The sequence below is a fragment of the Camelus bactrianus genome, chromosome 14 (genome assembly GCF_048773025.1).
Source record: "Camelus bactrianus isolate YW-2024 breed Bactrian camel chromosome 14, ASM4877302v1, whole genome shotgun sequence".
NCBI lineage: Eukaryota > Metazoa > Chordata > Mammalia > Artiodactyla > Camelidae > Camelus > Camelus bactrianus.
In genome coordinates, this window is record NC_133552.1 from 58,403,829 (window position 1) to 58,423,514 (window position 19,686).

At 43.7% G+C, this 19,686-nt stretch overlaps 1 protein-coding gene and 1 non-coding gene across 5 annotated transcripts in view; one reads left to right on the forward strand and one right to left on the reverse strand.

The window, feature by feature from the left end:
• Positions 1 to 19,686, reverse strand: part of ABCC4 (ATP binding cassette subfamily C member 4 (PEL blood group)) — a 190,080-nt gene that overhangs the window by 65,428 nt on the left and 104,966 nt on the right. The window lies entirely within an intron of this gene.
• TRNAF-AAA (transfer RNA phenylalanine (anticodon AAA)) lies at positions 14,749 to 14,822 on the forward strand. The gene has a single exon. It is a non-coding gene; the product is annotated as a tRNA-Phe (tRNA).

Here is a 19,686-nt window from a genome sequence, read left to right on the forward strand (position 1 = left end):
CTAAAACAGGACAATACACCCTCAGCAAAGACATGAGCAACTTTCATGTTTAAAGACACAGTTTTTCAGACACTTTCTATAAGAAAGATGGTTTCAGTGAGCTTCCAGATTACACCTGGAGTCTATATTCTCAGAACACATCACAATATAATCTATTTTGTGGTTTAACTACTTTCCACGTATATTAGTCAGACTTCACATCTAGATTATACACCCTGAGTAAGCAGGGACCACACTTCACACACTATCAATAACAAAATGCAAAGTACCGGGCGGGGCAGGGTTGTGCTCAAACGGATTTAATAATAAAACATTATAAACTTACTGACTTTCCAACTTTTTAAATTTAAGATGGGAAACCTGTGCAGATGGACTCTTAACAAAAACACAGCAAATCTATGAAATGAACATTTTAAAAGTGGCTCTTAATGAAGAGAGACTGTAAGACATGGAACCCACTCAGTGGCCATCTTGTTACATGACAATTGGGGACATGGCTGGAAAGATTAATTCTGGTCACTGCGGAGTCTGCCTACACTCTTGTCTTCTGCAGGTTGTAAACACGAGGGTGAAATTACCAGGACGTGAAGGGCTCCATCAGATAGAGTGAAGTTCAATCAGAAATAGCCCAACATGCACAAAACAGTGCTTCTAAACTATAATCTGGACGCAAATCTCAGAGAGATCTGGTTAAAATGTACACTCTCAAGAGCTTGGGTGCAGTCTCTGAAATTCTGGATTCCTAACAACCCTCGGGCGATGCAGATGCTAGCCGAGCAGCCACCCTTTGAGTAACAAGGAAGAAACTGAATGTTTCTGGTGACGTTCCTTCTGTCTCAAGAACCTTTAAGTTAACCTTGTCTTACTACATGTGTAATTATTACCCTTTTGAATTCCATTCTTAGTTTCCAGGAGACAATGACCACTGGTCTCCTTTTTATTCACCCAAATTAAATCAGAATACTGACATTATCAGAGCAGGGGTTTTATCTGTTTCGCTCACGGCTGTTACCCCAGTGCCTGGAACACTGCCTCACACACAGAAGGCACTTGAGTACAATGTGAGTGAATCCACGAAATAAGCCCTTCTGCTGTAAATAAATGACCTGTTTCCAAATCTCAGTCCCTACTGACATTTCACGCAGTCATTTTTGGTTGGCTGTTGCTCTCCGACCTAGGGAAATTCTTGTTGTAACATGAACTGTCACACTGTCACCGGCATACCCCATTAACAATTCCTGGGAAATAACAATAGAATCTGGGTCATAAAATAAATTCTAACCTTTCCCTTTGTGCTTAGTCTAGTTTCACTTGCTCACAGGTACCTCGTGCAGAGGCCTCGCACCCTTCAGCCCAGTCTCTACGTGAATCTGCTGCGCCTCAGCTCAGCGGGCCGCGTGCAGAGATGCTGTACCGAGGTACTGAGGCCGGAGAGGGGGAGCTTGACCCCATCCTGAGGAAGAGGCCTACTGTCCCCTACAGACAGCTCTGAAAGGGCCCAGCTTCCCTGACACAGCGTATGTGGGATAAACACACATGAAGATGCTGGTTTCCTATGCCTACCGCACCTGCCTGCTTACACGCCAACCAACACCAGAACTTGAACTTGGGGACAGGTCCCAGGCGTGTCTTCTGCTGGCTCTAGCGGCACCAGTTTAATGGCAGACAGAGCAGGGGGAAACCACAGGTGGACTAGCCTAAGGGATACACCGCTGGACAGTGGTGGCAGGTTTTCCCCCAGCAATGTGAAAGAAGGCCTTTCTAGAATAATTACACCCTCTGTTCAAAGCCTAGCAGTCTCTTGCCTTTTCATATAATTAAGACGTATTGCAAACAGTAGTTCCAAGGTTTCACCACGTGACATGAGAGATCAGAGGAAATGCGTTTCAAAAGGATGCGTGTACTCTTTCCTTGTCTGAAATCTTGAATGAGATTTTTCTCATTTTCCTTCCCCACCTAAAGATACCAGGGGGTACTGTCCAAGCAACGTGACTTGTAAAAACCCGAATGCCTTGAAGACAGACAGTGATCTCACCATCCACCGTCCACATTCAGCTTCAAGTCTTCCTTCCTCTGGGTCACAACATCGCCTTACTTGGTACCCTTTGCCCTGCTTGCCAATCAGGGAAAGCGTCTTTAACCCCTCGTCAGGGCTTGCAATTTGGATTTTACATTTGGTATTCAGTGTCTATGGGGGAATCTGTAATCTAATGTTGGTGCAGGTTAACAGGATACCCAGGAGGGGACACAGCAGATTCAGGGGCCAGAATGCCGGAAGCACACAGGAGGCAGGTGACAATGACAGAGCAACGGCAGCAGTGGGTGCCACCAGAAGGTGTGACTTCCAGGGTTAGGCTGACAAGTTTTCATGGAGGAAACAGAGCTTGAGCACTTGGAAGGAGGGAAGAGGATGGAGTGATGGAGAGTGGAGTTTGTCCAAGCAGGAGGAACAACACACCTGTGAGGACTAAGAGGTGGGACAGGGCCACGGGAGGACAAATATTTGCCGAGCTGATGGAAAGGGCAGGACCTAAGGAGAGACCAGGTGAGAACGGGAGTGGACAAGGGTGCAGCATGGAGGGGCCTCTGCTGAAAATTCCCTGTGGTCAGAACGAGGTCTGACTTCTCTCTTCAAAGCCACGGTTGTGAGGAGGACATCCTGAGGGGGGTGCTGGAAGGAGCGAGGATGAAGGGACATATCACACATCCTACACAGGCTAGAGAAAGGGGGGGAGCTCCCCAGAAAACAGCCAGTTCTGAGGACCAATCTGGTCTCAGCGTCTGTGAGCGCAGACTGGCCAGCGGGCCAGTGCTACACACCAGACACCTGGGCGGGATCTTGTCCTGTGGTCCTTCTGCTTCACTCATGCTTGGTTTCTGGACCACCACCACCACCTTCTGAGCCGTGAGGATGTGCCACACACTGCGTGCACATCATAAGTGAGATGTTGTCCCCATTGTACAGGAGAGGCAACTGAGGCTAAGAGCCAGGAAGAAATTAACTCAAGGAAACTTGAGTTACTTGTGAAGTAGCCAAGCTGGGACTTTGCATCCAGTGTTACAGAGACAAAGAAAATTTATGTTAACACATCTATGCCAAGTAATTATTTCACTGGACACATCATTGAATAGCTTCTAATAAGGGTGAGCCAATAAAAATCCCAGGCAGGGCTGGTGTTAAGCTGGTATGAACAGTGATGGCCAAACCAGCCTGGGCCCCTTCTGATTGGCTAATGTCAGCTCCACTGGAGGCTGAGAACTTTGAATATTAAAAGAGTTCAAGGAGTTACAGGAATTCTCTCTTGGCTAATCATAAAGTATTTAAGATAACGCCACCTCAAAATTAAATTACGTAAGTTATTGAATGTTGAGTGAATAGATAAACAAGCAAACAAATGACTGAAAGAATGAATGAGGACGGATGGTCTAACAAAAGCATAAATGAGTGGGAAAATCCAGGGGCTTGAGAGCCACCTCATGCCAGGCCTTCGCCTGTCCTGTGATCCAGGGCCATCGGCGTCACCCATTGTGATGGGAAAGGACTGACCTTGAAGGAGTGGATACAACCTCACAAACTGCCCCAGGAAACCACTCTGGGGCAGCCACCATCAATGCTTTGACACAGGAAGGAATCGCTATTCCTAAGCATTGGGGGAAAAGTAGGCAAACTAAACCAGGCTACTTCCTTTATCCCTGGATCTGTGGCACAGGCTGGCATGCAGGCTCATGGCTCTTGTAAGATCAGTTATGGACAGACCAGTGGTCAGCAATACAGAGAAATCTCTCAGTGCCTCCGCAACACTGCGGGGGTGATGAAAGCCACGGAGCGTGCCCACTGTGGGGTGGCCCCAGAGGGATGAGGGCCAGGGAAGAACTGCCGATTTGGAGAGTTCAGAACACCACCTACCAGCTGAGACCTCCTGCCAGGAGTGCACCACTCTGTCCCCGAGAAGGACTTTTTTCCTGACCCAGTGCACACAGCCTGCCCTCCAAGGTGAAACATCTCTCTCGTATCTCTCAGAACGAGCACTGGGGGGTGGGGGGTTAGAACATGGAGCGGTCTTGCCTGGGGAACGTGTTCCCTCAGAGAGGGCTGCAGCAACACCTGTTAATAAAGGGATGATCTGAGCAGAGAATTCACACTTCCACAAAGGCAAGGATCAGGAAGTCACCATTCAGCGAGCGCAATCAGCCCCGCCCATCTCCAGTGCACACACAAGTGCACACAGTGCTAAGAAATAGGACAACCAAACATCTGGGGTGAGAACGTGACCAGACTTGAAGACAATGGTCCTTCCCACAAGCAGCCCTATGTAAAGTGACTGAAGATGAGCGGGAGACAGAACAACCCACACCCAAATCTGCTCAGCAGTTTATCTCCAGCGCATCATTTTAGTATCTGGGAACTGCCAACGGATGTTTCACAAATCTGGCTGGGCTGTGTTAAGTGCATGGACCTCTGTTGGGGAAAAGAGCCCAGAAAAGAACACCACCATGAAAAAAGCCACTGTATTACTGTATCCACCACTGTATTGCTTCTTACAAAATTCAGATATAAACTGTAAGAACTGGAAATACTGCTCTAAGAGGGACAATTCTACATGTCTCATCAGTTTGGTTGTTTCTGTTTTGTTTTTTTGGTAGGGGGTGGGTGGGAGGTGGTTATTAGGTTTTCTTTTACTAGGATTGAACCCAGGACCTTGTGCATGATAAGCATGCACTCTACCACTGAGCTATACCGTCCCCCTTGTCTTGGCAGTCATAAAGGATAAGAAGACACATTACTTCTTAGCCAAACCATTGTCACTTCCTCACACGGAATCAGGACCCATTCAAATACCCCACACATCCCTTCCAGGCAGCTTCTGTCTTTGTCACTCCCTGTCCTCGACTTTCTGAAACCAACAGCCAACTTTCCCTCCAACCTCATTCTTCTTGACTTTTTCTGGCACAGCTCACAACTCTAATGACCTTTTTGTTTTTGTTTTGTTTTGTTTTGAAATATTCCTCTCTGCTGGTTTCTGGGACGTAATTATTTTTCTTTCAATCTGTTCATTCCTGCTACCTGGCTCATTCTCTACAAGCAATGACTCCCCTTGTATTTGGAACTCTATCCCCCAGGGGCCATCTCCTCCCCTCTCCCACTGCTCCATCCTCAGAGATTGGTGACACCCAAACCAGAACCTGCACCCAGTCCTGTCTGTCCCTTGACTCTTCACTGTCAGTGTGTCCAGCTGGTGGACATCTGTCACACACGGGAACACAGGATGAACCGAGGAAGCCAAATATACTTGCAGAAAATGTTTAACATGGGCCAATAAATACCTTGAAAAGAATTTCAACATAAAAGGAAACATTTACAGACTTATACAGTCCACCTGAGTTCCCCAAGTACTTTAGTATATTTAAAAAAAAAAACAAAAAAAAACTAAAATCCCAGTCTCTGTGGGTTTTGATACTTAGATGGTCCGAGAGCTCAGGTTGGCCTGTCAGCAGTTCAGGCAGGTACCGGACAGAGCTGACTTCCCCCAGCGCCGGGCGTGTTTCTACATCAAATAACTTAATCAGAACACAAACTGTTCTTAGATTTCTGTGGACGTAATTAAATAACAATTCAATGCCAATTAATCACAGCCACATAAGAGCCTGTCAGAGAAGAACTCTATACACGAGGCCATTTAATGGCCAAATACCTGGCGGGATTGGTAGTTAAACAATGATTCATTAAGCCTCCTCTGCCACATAATGGCCAGGCTGAACTCCAAGTGAAAAGAATCGAAACTCTTTTGTTCTCTCATAAAAAGACATCAAACTCCTGTGTGTGATATTCCTTCCTTCCTCACTTAGCAGGCAGCTCAATTTGCATGATTCAGGATGCCCTGAGCCGCTCCAAAGGCTCCCAGGCACGCAGGGATGTGCCAGTCCTCCCTGGTCAGGTTCTTAATAGCCACTCTTTTCTTCCCAAATGAAAAGAGTTCAACAGTTGACCCCACCAGCTTAAAATGTTTATTCACACGGAGCAGGGAAAAGACAACCTTCCACCCCAAGGAAAGGCAAGCTCTGGCCATTTCTCCCACGGCAGGTGGTTCCCCACCCGAAAAATCCTTGACCGACAGGACTGTCTGTTCAGCAAAAACTGGTTCAACCTTTGTGCTTTGCCGCACCATGACTCGTCCCCTCAGAACACAGCGCCCCAGGAGAACCCAGAGGGCCACTGTAAGTCAGCTGATAGTTCCCAAAGACTGCTCACGTTTGCAGGACGTTTCCAAGAAGGACTCTATTGCATTCCTGCAAGTTCATTTCTTTCAAGGAAAAAGTATCCAGAAAAACGCCACCACTCTGTCTGAGCTGTTTCTTGCCTGTACACGCTTTCAGTTTCACGACTGCCGCCGCTTGTAAGATACATGATTTCTGCCCTTCATTGCTGATTCTAATACGAATTGGAGACCTGAGACTTGGCTGAAAATGGGCTTTATCATGCTTTAAATACAGGTGCTGCTGAAGATTCTACTCGCCTCCCTTCGGAGAGGGGATCGTGGTCTGGCTTTATTGAATGCTGCCGCATTACTTCTTTTATCATGCGTTTACGAATAAAAATTTTAGTGTAAATAAAATTATATATCTTTTCAAATTTATTTTATGAACTTTAAAATTTTATTTTTTTATTGAAGTGTACTCGGTTTACAATGTTTCTTTTTATTTAATAACAAAATACTTACACTACGTAATATTTTTAGAAGGGGAAGTCATGTTTCATAAAAAATTATTTGAAGGATGGTAAATGATCTTCTCCCCCTACCAAGTTGAACTTCGTATAATCGATCAAAGCTAAATATATGTGACATGGTTTTTCATGAAAACGTTGAGAAACTTCATGGACAAATGATTAGCAAGATACATTTCGATTCTGCTTATAAACTCGGTGATACGAAATAAAGATTCATTCTAACTGGGTCTCACTGGATACGAAATAAAGATTCATTCTAACTGGGTCTCACTGGATACAAAATATTAAATTCATATGCAGATCATAAGTGTATGTGGTATATACAGCATATTTATTATTTCAAAAAAATATATGAACTATGAATCCAAAACTGCAACGTACTAACACAGTAGCAAGAGGGGAGAAAATGACTTTAATTATAAATATTAAATCTATTTTTGTGGTGCCTCAGCCATAAAACCCACCTTTTGTTTAACGCTGCTCTGACACTCTACAATGCTAACAGCCCTGCATGTGTCTGTTTCTCAGCTAAACTATGACATATGATGATTTTGAAAGGCGAGAAGAAGTCACACTGCATCTGTACATAAAGACCACAGTAAAAAAAAAATTTCCTGCAAATATAAGCAGTTCTACAGTCTATCAAAGTGGTGCCAAAAAGTAGATTTATTCACATTAAGTGCTGACAGGAGAGAAATGTTTCAGCAGTAAGTAAAGTACATTGTAACCCAATCGTCAAATCAATAAAGTCATTAAAACTAGGACTACATTCTTAAAGGAAACGGCGAGGGGAAAGTGAAAAAAGAAACCATCAGGTCGAAGTGGAGAATGTGTCTCCCACACAGCTGACAGTTACCGATCTGGACCCTCTCTTCTCCCCTGTGCCCACAAAACATCTTAGGGTTTCTTATCTTTCTTCATGTGTATTTAGCCTCGTGAACTGCCAGACGGCACTTCCGGCTTCCCCTATAAATACAAATAAAAATAGATGCCATTCTTCTTCTTCTTCTAGTCCACAAACTGACTAAATATGATCATTTTTGTAGACTCTCACAAACCAGCACACTGGCATTGGGCAGAAAGGTGCTGAGATCATTAACATCCACTTACCTAAACTGCCAGCATGTAACAAAATTCAGGTGGGGGGCTTGCCATCTACATTAACTTACAACTTTAAAGTGACTTCTTCTGCCAAGCCTGTCAAAAGGAAGCCAGGAAAGGACTGAAGAAACTGTAAATAAAGCTAAACAGAGTTTGCATTTGATCTCGTTTTCAAGTGTAGGATTGAAAAAAGAGGAAGCATGCCAAGCAAAAGGCGACGGAAGGAGACCAGCAACAAAGAAACGTGCACTCCAAGGGCAAGACCCACATAGGCATCCTGTCTTCAGGGAAGTGTTCTCAGTTCTTCCAGGAGACCTAGTCCTTGCTGCCACGGAGGAGTGGTGCCCAAAGCCACCTCCTAGGATTTACTAGGAAATAAAGAATTTGACCACCTCACACCCATTAAGATAACTCCTATCAAAAACAAACACATGAATTAGAAAACACATGCTGGCAAGGATGTGGAGAAACTGGAACCCCAAACACTGTAGGTAGGTGAGAATGTAAAATGGTGCAGGGGCTATGGAAGCAGTATGGCTGTTCCTTTAAAAAAATTTTCAAAAAAAAAAAAAGAAAAAGAAAAAGAAACATAGAATTATATCATATGATCCAGTATTTCTACTTCTTGGTCTACACTCGGAAGAGCTGAAAGCAGGTTTGTGAAAGAGATCCATATATACCCATGTTTACGGCAGCATTATTCACCATCTCCAAAAGCAGAAGCAACCCCGAGTGTCCATCGATGACTGAATAGAAAACAGAAATGTGGTGTATATATGTACGCAGCGGAGTATTATTCAGCCTAAAGGAAGGTAACTCTGACACGCCGCAATGCGGGTGAACGCTGAGGAATGGTGTTCTGCTGTGTGAAATAAGCCCCAGTCATAAAAGGACAAAAACTGTATGATTCCACTTTCTATAAGTAGGAACCTAGAATAGTGAGAATAGTACTCAAATTCACAGAGACAGAAGGTAGAGTGGGCGCTGGCAGGAAGCCAGGCATGGGGAATTATTATTTAGTGGCGTCAAAGTTTCAATCTAGGAGTTTCAATCTAGGAAGATGAAAAAATTCTGAAGATTGGATGGTAGTGATGGCTGCACAACAATGTGAATGTAACTAATGCCACTGAACTTAAAAATCATTAAGATGGTACATTTTATGGTACATGTATTTTACCATAACCTAAAAAAAATTTTTTTAAAAGAATAGAGTAGAAGGAAAGATTCAAGCTGATCCTCCTCTCAGAATCCATCCAAACTGTCACGCCCACCTACTCCTGGTAACTTAGGTTAGAAATGTGCAGTGTGTCAGGGCCAAGGCGGAGGTGTCTGTTGGGGCAGGAAAGGAGGTCTCAAATTAAAAGGAAACCAAAAAAAGTTGGGTAACCATGGTTTGGGCAGGGAGCAGCATTTCTGATGGTATTTCTTGCATGAATTGGTGACAATGGGAGCCTATGTCAAGTTATATCCTTGAAGTCACTGGTGGCAAGGCTGGAATTCTCAAAGGAGATGAAGGAGAAAGGTTCCTCTCCAACTAGGCCATCCTGGAGGAGATGGAGAATTCCACAGCCCTTTGCAATAACTTCCCCAAGCTTGAGAGCAACTCCTTTCAGCTCTCTCACTTAAGAAGGGGTAAACATGCTGGGGAAAAAGGTGGGTGGAGAATCAAGCACCTTAAATTGTAAAGAGGCATGGGAAGGGTCCAGGACAAAGGTTGTCCAACCTGCCAGCACCTTAGCTGGTTAACACCAGCTGAGCTGCTGCTGCAAAAAGGTTCCTGGGTTGCTGCAAAAAGGTTCCTGGGTTAGTGCACGAAAGCATTGCGGACTTCCGGACAGGTGACACCTAGAGTTGGCCAGGGTGAAGGAAAGCAGGGTAAAGATTATACCTGACGTGGTGTTCTCTGTGGAGAACACTGCATGCATCATTCAGGACAGGAACCAAGGTACTGAGATGCTTTCTTTTCACACACCTCCCTGCCCTGTCCTCCCCCACCTCCCTCCTGACTCCCAACCAGAGGAGATCTGGGGTTAAGGAGCAGAGGCAAGAGAATATCTGCTGATCACTTGAATAACAATGATGGATGAGCCTATAAGTCCACAATCCTTAAAACATTCAGGGAAGAACTTATCAGGATGGCCAGTTGTGTCTGGGCCTTTCTGACTCAGAAGGGAAGCAACTTCCACATCTCCTGACTCTGGCTGATTCTCTTCCCTCCTCAACTTCTGAGGGAGCTGCCTTGTTCAGAAGTGTTGGTCACAGCGGCAGTAATCAGTTACTACGAAAAAGGCTTCCTGTTTTCCATTTAGAAGGTAGCTATTACATATTTTTAAAGTAACATAGAAAATGAAACTCACACTTCTAATGGGCAGTCTTTAAAAGTCTATGTGGCAGAACTACTAATATTCAAGAAGGTTGGAAAAATAATTAATCCTTTTTTTTCAAAGAAGAAATAACAGAAACATCAACCATAAAATGTAGGAGATACAGGAGCCCGGAGATGTCCCAGTGAGCTCACAGAAGTCCCTGGCCTGCAGGAGGGTTTCAGGTGAACGCCCCTCACTGGGCAGAGGAAGCGCCCCCACAGGGATGGGTTCCTCACCAGGTGCCTGGTCCCCACGGGGAACACTGCTCAGCACGTGACGTGGACATTGAGAGCTCCTGCTTGGTTCCTGTCATATAAAGCATTCCAGGGACAGGCCTAGTGCTGCAAAGCATTCCTGGGACATGGCTCTTTGATCTTCGTGGCTTTGCCATGTATGTTTCTAAAATTTCTGGAATGCACCCAGGGAGGCAAACTGCCTGACAGAAAACACTATAAATATCGAAATAAATAAATACATACAAACATCTGGAACCCTGATTAAGCACCAGTTTCTGTTTTTTTTTTTCCCAGAGAAGGAGGGTTGGGGGTGGAAGAGGAAACATGCCCACTGAATAGCATTTTTATTTTTATGGAAAAATGACCTATGTTTTCCTTATGATAAATCTTCTGATACACTTTTGGAAAGCTCACACCCGTAAGCCACAGGGAAGGGGGAGCGGCTGGTGTTCTGTAACTGCCCCCGACAAAGAGGCAACCTCCATGCTCTTCCAGAACTGAGATGTGACTGCAATTCACTTTTTATATAACTAGCAACAGCTGAGTACCTATGAAATATCAGTCATTATTTAGAACTACAAAAATAAATCCAGGCAACACTCTGTCCTGAGTTTCAAATTGTGTGCACAGATTTTACAGACTCTAACTCATTATACAATAATTTTCTGCGTTTAAGGTTCACAAAAATACGTTGCTTGCTTTCTCCCTGTGAGTCGCTTTGAACGGTCATAAGGACAGAATTTGCCTCGGTTACACCCGATACAATTAAATTAAAACTGAAGAATCAAATGGCCATAAGCCATGTGGCTAAGTGTGAACTAGGACTCAGATACAAAACTTGTTGAAATACTTTCAAGATTTAAAAGAGAAAACCCCCTCAAAATCCCAATCTACCCCATCATGAGGTTCCCGAGGAGATGGGACCTTGGGACGCACAGATAGGTGTGGGATGAGGCGTCCCACCACGGAGATCCTGCTGCTCTAGGGATGGAGATGAAAACCGTTCCCGTGCCCTGCACAGCCCACCCCCGCCTGGCTGGGCCCCCACCGCTCCTGCCCACACTCCCTCCACTCGGGTCAAGCGGCCTGGATTCCCTGGTTTCCAGGTCAGGGTCACCGCAACCAGCCATTCCCACCTCCTGGATAACCCAACTCATTCTCTGGTCGGTTCCACCACAGCAGCCCCTCCCCAAGTATGCTTAAGTCACCCTGAAAGTAGAGACAGCGCTCTGGGCCTCTCCTTTCACATGGCCGATCACAGCCACACTGCGATGGTTACAGATGCACTGTCCAGCAGAACACACACAGGTTTGGAATGAGAGCCCTCCTGCTAAGGGTTTGATAAGTATTTCTCACCAGATGGATGAAAGATTAAGTGAATGTGTTTAGAAACTGTTGTGTTTTTTTTTGTTTGTTTGTTTTTTTTTTTTTTTGCTCTGTTTAGAAAAGTCATTATGGGAACCTCATGATGAGAATGGAGGCCAATGCTGAGGCAGACTGGCACTGACCTCCCAAGGGAGCGATGAAAGAGGGCACCAAAGGTCGGTATCAATTTAAAAGGGGGTGGGGGTAGTCACTGGTCAAATTCAAATGCACAGGAATGTTCCACCTCAACTCAGAGACATGGCCCTGTGACAAAAGCAGGAGGGCCAGCTGGGGGGTGGTGGGACATCCCCAGTTCCAAGCCCACCCTTGTCTGGGCACCCACACTACACCACCCACACCCAGTGTGGACCTAAGCGGTTAGAAACAGCATGCACCCGTATATGGTTCCAGTCCGCCTACGCCTCAAGGCAGGAAGCACCTATGGAAATCGTTTAAACCTAACAAAGAAAAGATTTCATCCTGCTCTTCATTCTAATTCTGTTCTTTGCAGCTTCAAGGTATCTAAGGATCCCAGTGTTGTTATCCGATACTGCGTCTCCGCTCAGATCGATCCTGTACCACTCCCCATCTCAGCAGCTGTTCCAGTAGGAAGAGATTTCGGTGCCAAATATCTGAGTGGTGGTCACACCTTCATCAACAAGTGCTCCCGAGACTGCACAGCGTCCCCTGGCCTGAAGCCGGCAGCAACCCAGACGGAAAAGATGGTCCGCTCCAGCGCTCATTCTGGTATGTTCTACAGTCCACCGCCTGACCGGATTCTGTGCTGCCTCAAATATCCCCCCTCCCTCCATCAGGAATGGTCCTACTTCACCAGCCTTGCCTCAGCCTCTCCTTCTTCCAAAGGCTCTCCTCACCATGAAGTCACACCCACTCAAAATCTCCCACATCACCCCCAGCCCAGTGTGCGCCCACCATCCCCCCACCACCCCGCATAAGGGATGCACCCACAGGCCCATCGTTTCCTCAGCTGTGGGGAGGGGGTGTGTCCCTTCTCCTGTCTCCCTTGGAGGGGAGGGCAGGCAGTCCACGGATCCTCCATGACTCCTCTAGACGAGAGGCAACAAAGATGGTCTGATGACAAGCTACAGGCTGCCCCAGGAATGTGCAGGGGTGTGAAAACCTGATGTGGAACTGAAACCTTTCTCCTTGCACAAGTAAACAACATGAACAGCAAGCCTTCTCAGCAATCCAGGCTACCAAGGACTGCACAGGGTACCGGCCCTGGGACTCAATGTGCATTCCTTCTGGGAAAGTTAAGAAGACAACCACAGAATAATGGCCTCTCGCGCATTCTTCCACACAAAACTCTAGGAACTAAGAAGAGAGTAGAAATGTCTGTGTAAGGGGAAAGGGGCTTGAGGAGGGTTTGAAATCTGTACAGAAGACATGTAGCTAAACTTTGAAGGAAATTCTCTATTGGCAGAACCTGCAAGTGCCTGTCCATCATTCCTGGTAAAACCCGAACTGACGCGTTTGCAGGAGTACTCTTGGCCTGGTATTTATGGATTTGCCTGGCAAAGCCTTGCACACTAGTTCTTCTTTTTCCTCCAAAGGCATATCCTGCCCAACCTTCCCATCACTCTCAGGGTATGTCTGCAGTTGTATCCTACACGAACAAATATTCATCTCCTGAGAGCTACACCGCACATGCGGTTCATGCTTATTAGGGGGAAATCAGGCTTCTGCAGGACATCAAAGTCCTCTCAGACCAAGACCTTAACTGTGTTCCTTACCAGCATTCCAAACTTGGTTGCATTAAATAAGGCCTGTGCGGGCTTGTAATGAAGTCAGTTCACTGCAGGATCCCAGCCTCTCGGGCAGTCAGGGGCTCACAGGCCTCAGATTTAAAGTCCGTGTTGCCCATCGCCGAAAGCTTTACTCAGAGCTGAGTGGACTCACTAGTCACAAATCCGGAATGGCTAATATTTTCATCAGAAAGGAGTAAGAGAGCTTTAAAGTGCCAGGAGGTTACAACGTGAAGGCCAAGAAAAGGTTCAAGGCTGAATGGGCTGCGCCTTCAAATGCTGTGAAAAGTCATCAAAACGGGCGTGGAGTAGAGTCCAACACTGTTTTCTTTTCTCAGATCAAAACACATTACTCCTTATCCTCAGATTTTTAGGTCAATTCACTTTGCACCTGGGTATCATTTTTTTCCCGTCTTGTCCAGACTCAGTCTTGATCACCCGGCCATTTTTGCCAGGTGGGTGGCCTCAGTCTCAGCAAAGGAAACAAAAAGGCCCAAAAGTCCAAAGTATAACGTAAGGAGACAAAACACAGGAGAGATTCTGGGAACAGGAAGCGCCACAGACAACCTCTCTCACTAAAGTGAATATTACACGGGGTGGGGGGAGATTAGCGACATTTTTGACAAGCAAACCTTAATGTGTTTCAGCCAATTATTTCAAAAGAACCACAGAAGTTAAGTGTGGGGATGGAGACCATAGCGCTGAGTTACTTCAGCCCAACAAAGGAGAATGTGATCCAACTATCTGGGGCCCCAAAAGCAAATGGGAAGCCTTGCTCAGGAACCCAATTTTCCAAATTTCTATTTAAGACCATCAAAATACAAAGCACACTGAACACAGGTTTTCCCAGGACGTGGGAAATAGTGATACATCCAGTTACAAACTTATTACAAAAAACTTATCACATGTTATAAATTGCATTAAAAATTGTTAAATTATGTTACAAGGTATGCTGCAACCTTATTACATGTTACAAAAAAAGTTTACAACAGAGAACAAAATGATGGCTAAAATTGGGATTGGAGCCTTTCCCAAACATGATAAGATGAATGAGCAAAAATAAAACTGTGTCACTATAAAACACTGAGCCTTGTAGAGACTAAATTGTAAGATTTTTCTAGATACTATTTTCCTGCAAATTTCCAAATTTTTTTTTATTTCTATACCACACAGCTGGGGCAGGGGGAGAAGGAAGTAGCTCAGTGGTAGAGCTGCATGCTTAAAATGCATGAGGTCCTGAGTTCAATCCTCACTTCCTTCATTTAAGAAAAAAGAAAAAGAAAAGAAATAAACAGTAAAACAGACAATGGAAGAATCTCTTTGTCTTTCCATCACCGGAAACTTGTGAGGGGCAGGAGATCCAAAAGTGGGGGGCGGGGGGAGGCGCCCCACGGCGCCTGGGCCCCCATGGCATGCCAATTGGGCAGGAAGAACAGAAAAGCAAACCTTCTTTCAAAGCCTGAATGAGTAAGAAAGGAAAAAAGGTGTTTTTAAGTGGGAATTCATCTGGATTGATGCATCTAAGGCTCCAGGCTACCGTTCTCATAAGCTCTAAGCCCCTGCCGAGTTTAGAGCTGAGTCACCAGACGTTAGTAACACGATTTATCTGAACTACACCAACAGGGGAATTGACCCGTTCTTCTATAGCCCCCTTCTGTCTTGAGATCTACAGCAGAACTGAATGGGATTCTTCTAACATAAGAAGTCATTTTGCTGTGATTCGCCCAATAGTAACCTTCTCAGATCTTCATTCTGTCAATTCCAATTATTAAGTCCTCTAACCATATTATTCTCCATTTAAAAGTCCAATACAAGCCCTATTAAACATTAACTACATTTACAAAATTGCCTACATAAAGATAACTCTGTCTTTATGCAAATGTTTAAAGACATCTCAGAATGCTTAACAGTATTTCTATTCTGAAAGGATTTGAGAATAAACTCCCTTTCCCACTAACTTCTCCTCCCACTTTAAGTTATGTATTAAAAAAAAAAAAAAGGCTCATAACAAGTATTACGTTGTTTTCACTCCTAAGGGCTTGAATGACAAATAAGACCTCACTATGATACCATGATCCCTCCCATTACAATTTAGAATAACAAATTTTAGAGCTAAGAACTTGCAAACTTATGATCAATTATAAAATTTAAAAACTTTATTTTCAAAGTCACAACAGAAATGGAACAGGGTATATAGAAGACAGCTGCACTGCCATATTTAGTGCAGCGTTATTGACAATAACCGGGATATGGAAGCAACCTAAATGCCTATCAACAGGTGAGTGAAAAAAGATGTGGTATGCATGGCTCTGTCTCTCTCTCACACACACAGTAAAATACTATTCAGCCATGAGAAAAAAGTAAATTCTGCCACTTGCAACAACATGGATGGACCTTGAAGACATTATGCTAAGAGAGATAAGTCAGATAAAGAAAGATAAATACTGTATAATAGCACTTATACGTAGAATCTTAAAAAATTAATAAACTCATAAAACCAGAGAGTAAAGTGGAAGTTACCAGGGGCAGGAGGGACAGGGGCAGCGAGAGAATAAGAGATGTTGTTTAAATGTCTATATTTGCAACTGGCAGACAAATAACTCCTGGAGACCTAATGCACAGTACAGTGGTTATAGACAACAAAACAATATTACAAATATTAAATTTGGTAACAGACTAGATCTTCATCACTCCTACCATGAGAATAATTATGTGGTGTGATAGGTGTTGGCTGACATTACAACAGCGATCCTACTGCAGTATAAACATATCAAATCAATGTCGTACACATTCCACTTATACACTGTTGTTTGACAAACATACCTTGTTAAAAAGTCATAACAAGGCATCAGTGAAAATGTCTCAAAAATGTAGGGACATAACAACAGGCTAAGGTGATCATCTCGTTTTCAGAACCAGTAATCTTTCCTACAGATGAAAAAGACCCATGTCCCACCCCCATTCTAGGACTAATTCCTTTTCAAATGCCAAGTCCCTGTGAAAATTGATTAAAGAAGCTCATGTAAAAACTGGATAAACAGAATGGGGACAGTGAAGACCAAAGAATTAAAATATTTCTCACTCTTATACTTGTAACTCAAATTACAGTTTATGTATCAACACACATACACACATACATACCCAGATACACGTCACCAGCTGTCACACACACACACACTGAAACACGGGTTTTAGGTGGAGTGTTGAGGTTGGGCGAATTTCTGAAACTACTTGTGATTACGATGATGTCCTCATGTCATAGGAAATCCTATGCTAAACATAATTTCACCCTGACCTAAAAAACAGCCGTTATTGTGTAAAATACTGTAACACATGAGAAAGGGTGACTTATCTTTAGAAAACGCTCAGGGAGAATACAGAATACAGTCTCTACCTTGCGCAAAATTCCCAGCACACTGGCACGTGGAGATGCTTCCTTGATGTTCATGGGTGTAATCTGTGTGCTGATGAATGATTTGGGGCAACCTGGTTCTTTAATTTTCAATTACAGGCATCATATCTCTGTGGTTCCCACATAAAAACCGACGGGGACAGTAACAAGAGCGTTGGACGAGACGGCAGAGAAGGACACGGGTCTGCTGTGCACAAGGTCTGCAGCCAGAGGAGATGGCAGCAGACTTCTTGTTACTCTGTTGCTATTACAGATGAAATGAGACAATGGAAGTGTCGGTACTGTAACAAGTTTTAAAATGTCAAATAAATTTATGATGTTGCTCTGAAATGACAAGATAAAGGGCAAGAGTCCAAATCATACTTCGGGCTGATGCTCAATTTGATAGGGAACTAGATTGTAGCTGCCAACAGACGAAACCTCTGTCATACAGCTCATCTCTGAAACATTAGACAGTGTATGGAAACGACTATCATAAAAATCCTCTGAAGTCCTTACCACCTATTTTTGGTTTTCTTTTACATCAAGTTGTTTTTAGCAAGTTCTGCAGGAAGATAGAATCACTGAATTTCAGAGAGAAAGGGTTCTCGGACATAACTGAGGGTGCATGCCAAGACTTCGGACAGGTAGGTGCTCCCTGCCCAACCAACACAGCTACCTGGCAGGCAGGTTAATGGAGTAAGTGCTCTTTGTCTTCACTAAGCTCTCTCCACCCACAGAGAAGCATTTTTGCATCTACCCGAATGCATCATACCAGCCAGTAAGTTGTGGAATTTAAATGGTTAGTTCATTAACACTATTTTGGCTATATGCATAGTAGAATTGTATCTGTTCTGTCGTATGTGTTAGCCTTTAACTGCATTAAAAATATCATCTACAGTTTATGAGAACTGGGAATCTCATTTTCATCGCAGGTTGTTTCAACCCCATTTTGAGCAAGAGGAAGTTTTAAAGTATCAGAATGCCCATCTGATAGAAATGCAGAAGGACTGCCTGGAATTAACTGGAGTGAACAAACCACGAAATGTCTCTGAAAACATCCCATGAATAAAATCTGAAGCCTCCACAATCTAAAACTGCCTTAGGTCAACTTTAACTTTCACTTGTGAAATTTGTCATTTTTCATGCTTTTTGAAAAAGGTGAATACATAGAAGTTCTACATTTTGACCAGCATTTTCTAAAAAATGGTAAGTTCCTGCTACTCTTAAGAAACACATCCACTTCCCTGGAATAATTCCAAGGTTCCATTGCAATGAAAATTATTTTATAAAATTTCCAACTGTCTTTCCTTAATTACAAAATAGACTTCTGTAATAAATTTCAGCCATATCATCTCCAAACAAAAAGTAAACCAGATGTCTTGTACTTATATGCAAAACTGAGCTCTTGCTGCAAAACCAAATTAAAATGAACTCAGGAATGAAGCTAAGCTCTGATGAAAACAAAAACAAGACACAAACAAACAAACAAACAAACATGCTGTCAATTTTGTTTTGTGGCTTGTTAGTCTTGGTCATTTATCTGTTTTTCCTTGCATCAGGGAAAACAGACACACACTTCACCATGCCCAACCATTTTATAAAAATTAACATATTCATTTGGATTTTGTAGGGGGAAAAAAGGCAAAAAGAAGAATCCCTAAGATTTCATCATGTCACTTAGTCAAAAATAAATTAGGGGGAGGGTACAGAATGGGTGCCTAGCAAGCACAAAGTCCTGGGTTCAATCCCCAGTACTGCTATTAAAAAAATAAACCTGACCCCCACTCCTGCCAAAAAAAAAAAATAATAATAGTAATAAATCAATGGCAGCTATTTCCTAGACATTGCTTTAAATGCTTTATATATATACATATATTCTCTTAATTCTCACACACATGAAAACGACTGGGACTATTTCCAGACTATCACCCTCACTGTACCTGAGTTGAGGCAGATAGAGGTTAAATAACTTGACAAAGGTATGTTGGCAGGGCTGGGATTAACGTTCAGGTGGGTTGATTCCAAAGACTGTTTTCATTACCACAGGGCACCAAGGATCCCATATAACATAGTGGTTCAAAACCATCATTAGAAATAAAGAAAATGCATTCACTTTGGTGTTGGTCAAGTCACAGATCACTTTACTCGCTGGTTAATTTTCCAACTTTAAATTTCACACTTCTTTAACAGAATCCAATAATATGAATCTGATCCTGGTGTGACATCCTAACTCAAAGGAAGTCACACGCACACACACCCAACCCAGTATCCATGCCACTTAGGGTTACTACGCTGCAATCGAGAGGATCTTCATTGTGCCAGTGAAATGATGGGCACAGCTCTCCCAAAGTTCCACCGCCAGCAGATCTGAGACATCGCAGCACCTCCACCTCCACCCCAACTCCCTGTGCATGAATACATTTAAAACGTCTACTGATGACAACCAGAGGTCTCTCTTATGTCATCTAATTCTGACAAAAATGAATGTAAGAATCAAGGAGCGAGAAAAGAGAAGCTTCTATTATACTGAATGTTTACCTCCGAGTTACAAGGTACACATTTTCCTACCTAAAATTTCAAACCTTAATCTCATCTAGAAAAGTTGGCGACCTGGATATAGCAAGAATCAAGAGAAGACATATCTGAAGGCCAGGTCAATTAAGCATGAAACCCCTGTAGGGTCTCCTTTGTTAAAGATGTATTTAGAACATTTGGCATCAAGAGGAATGAA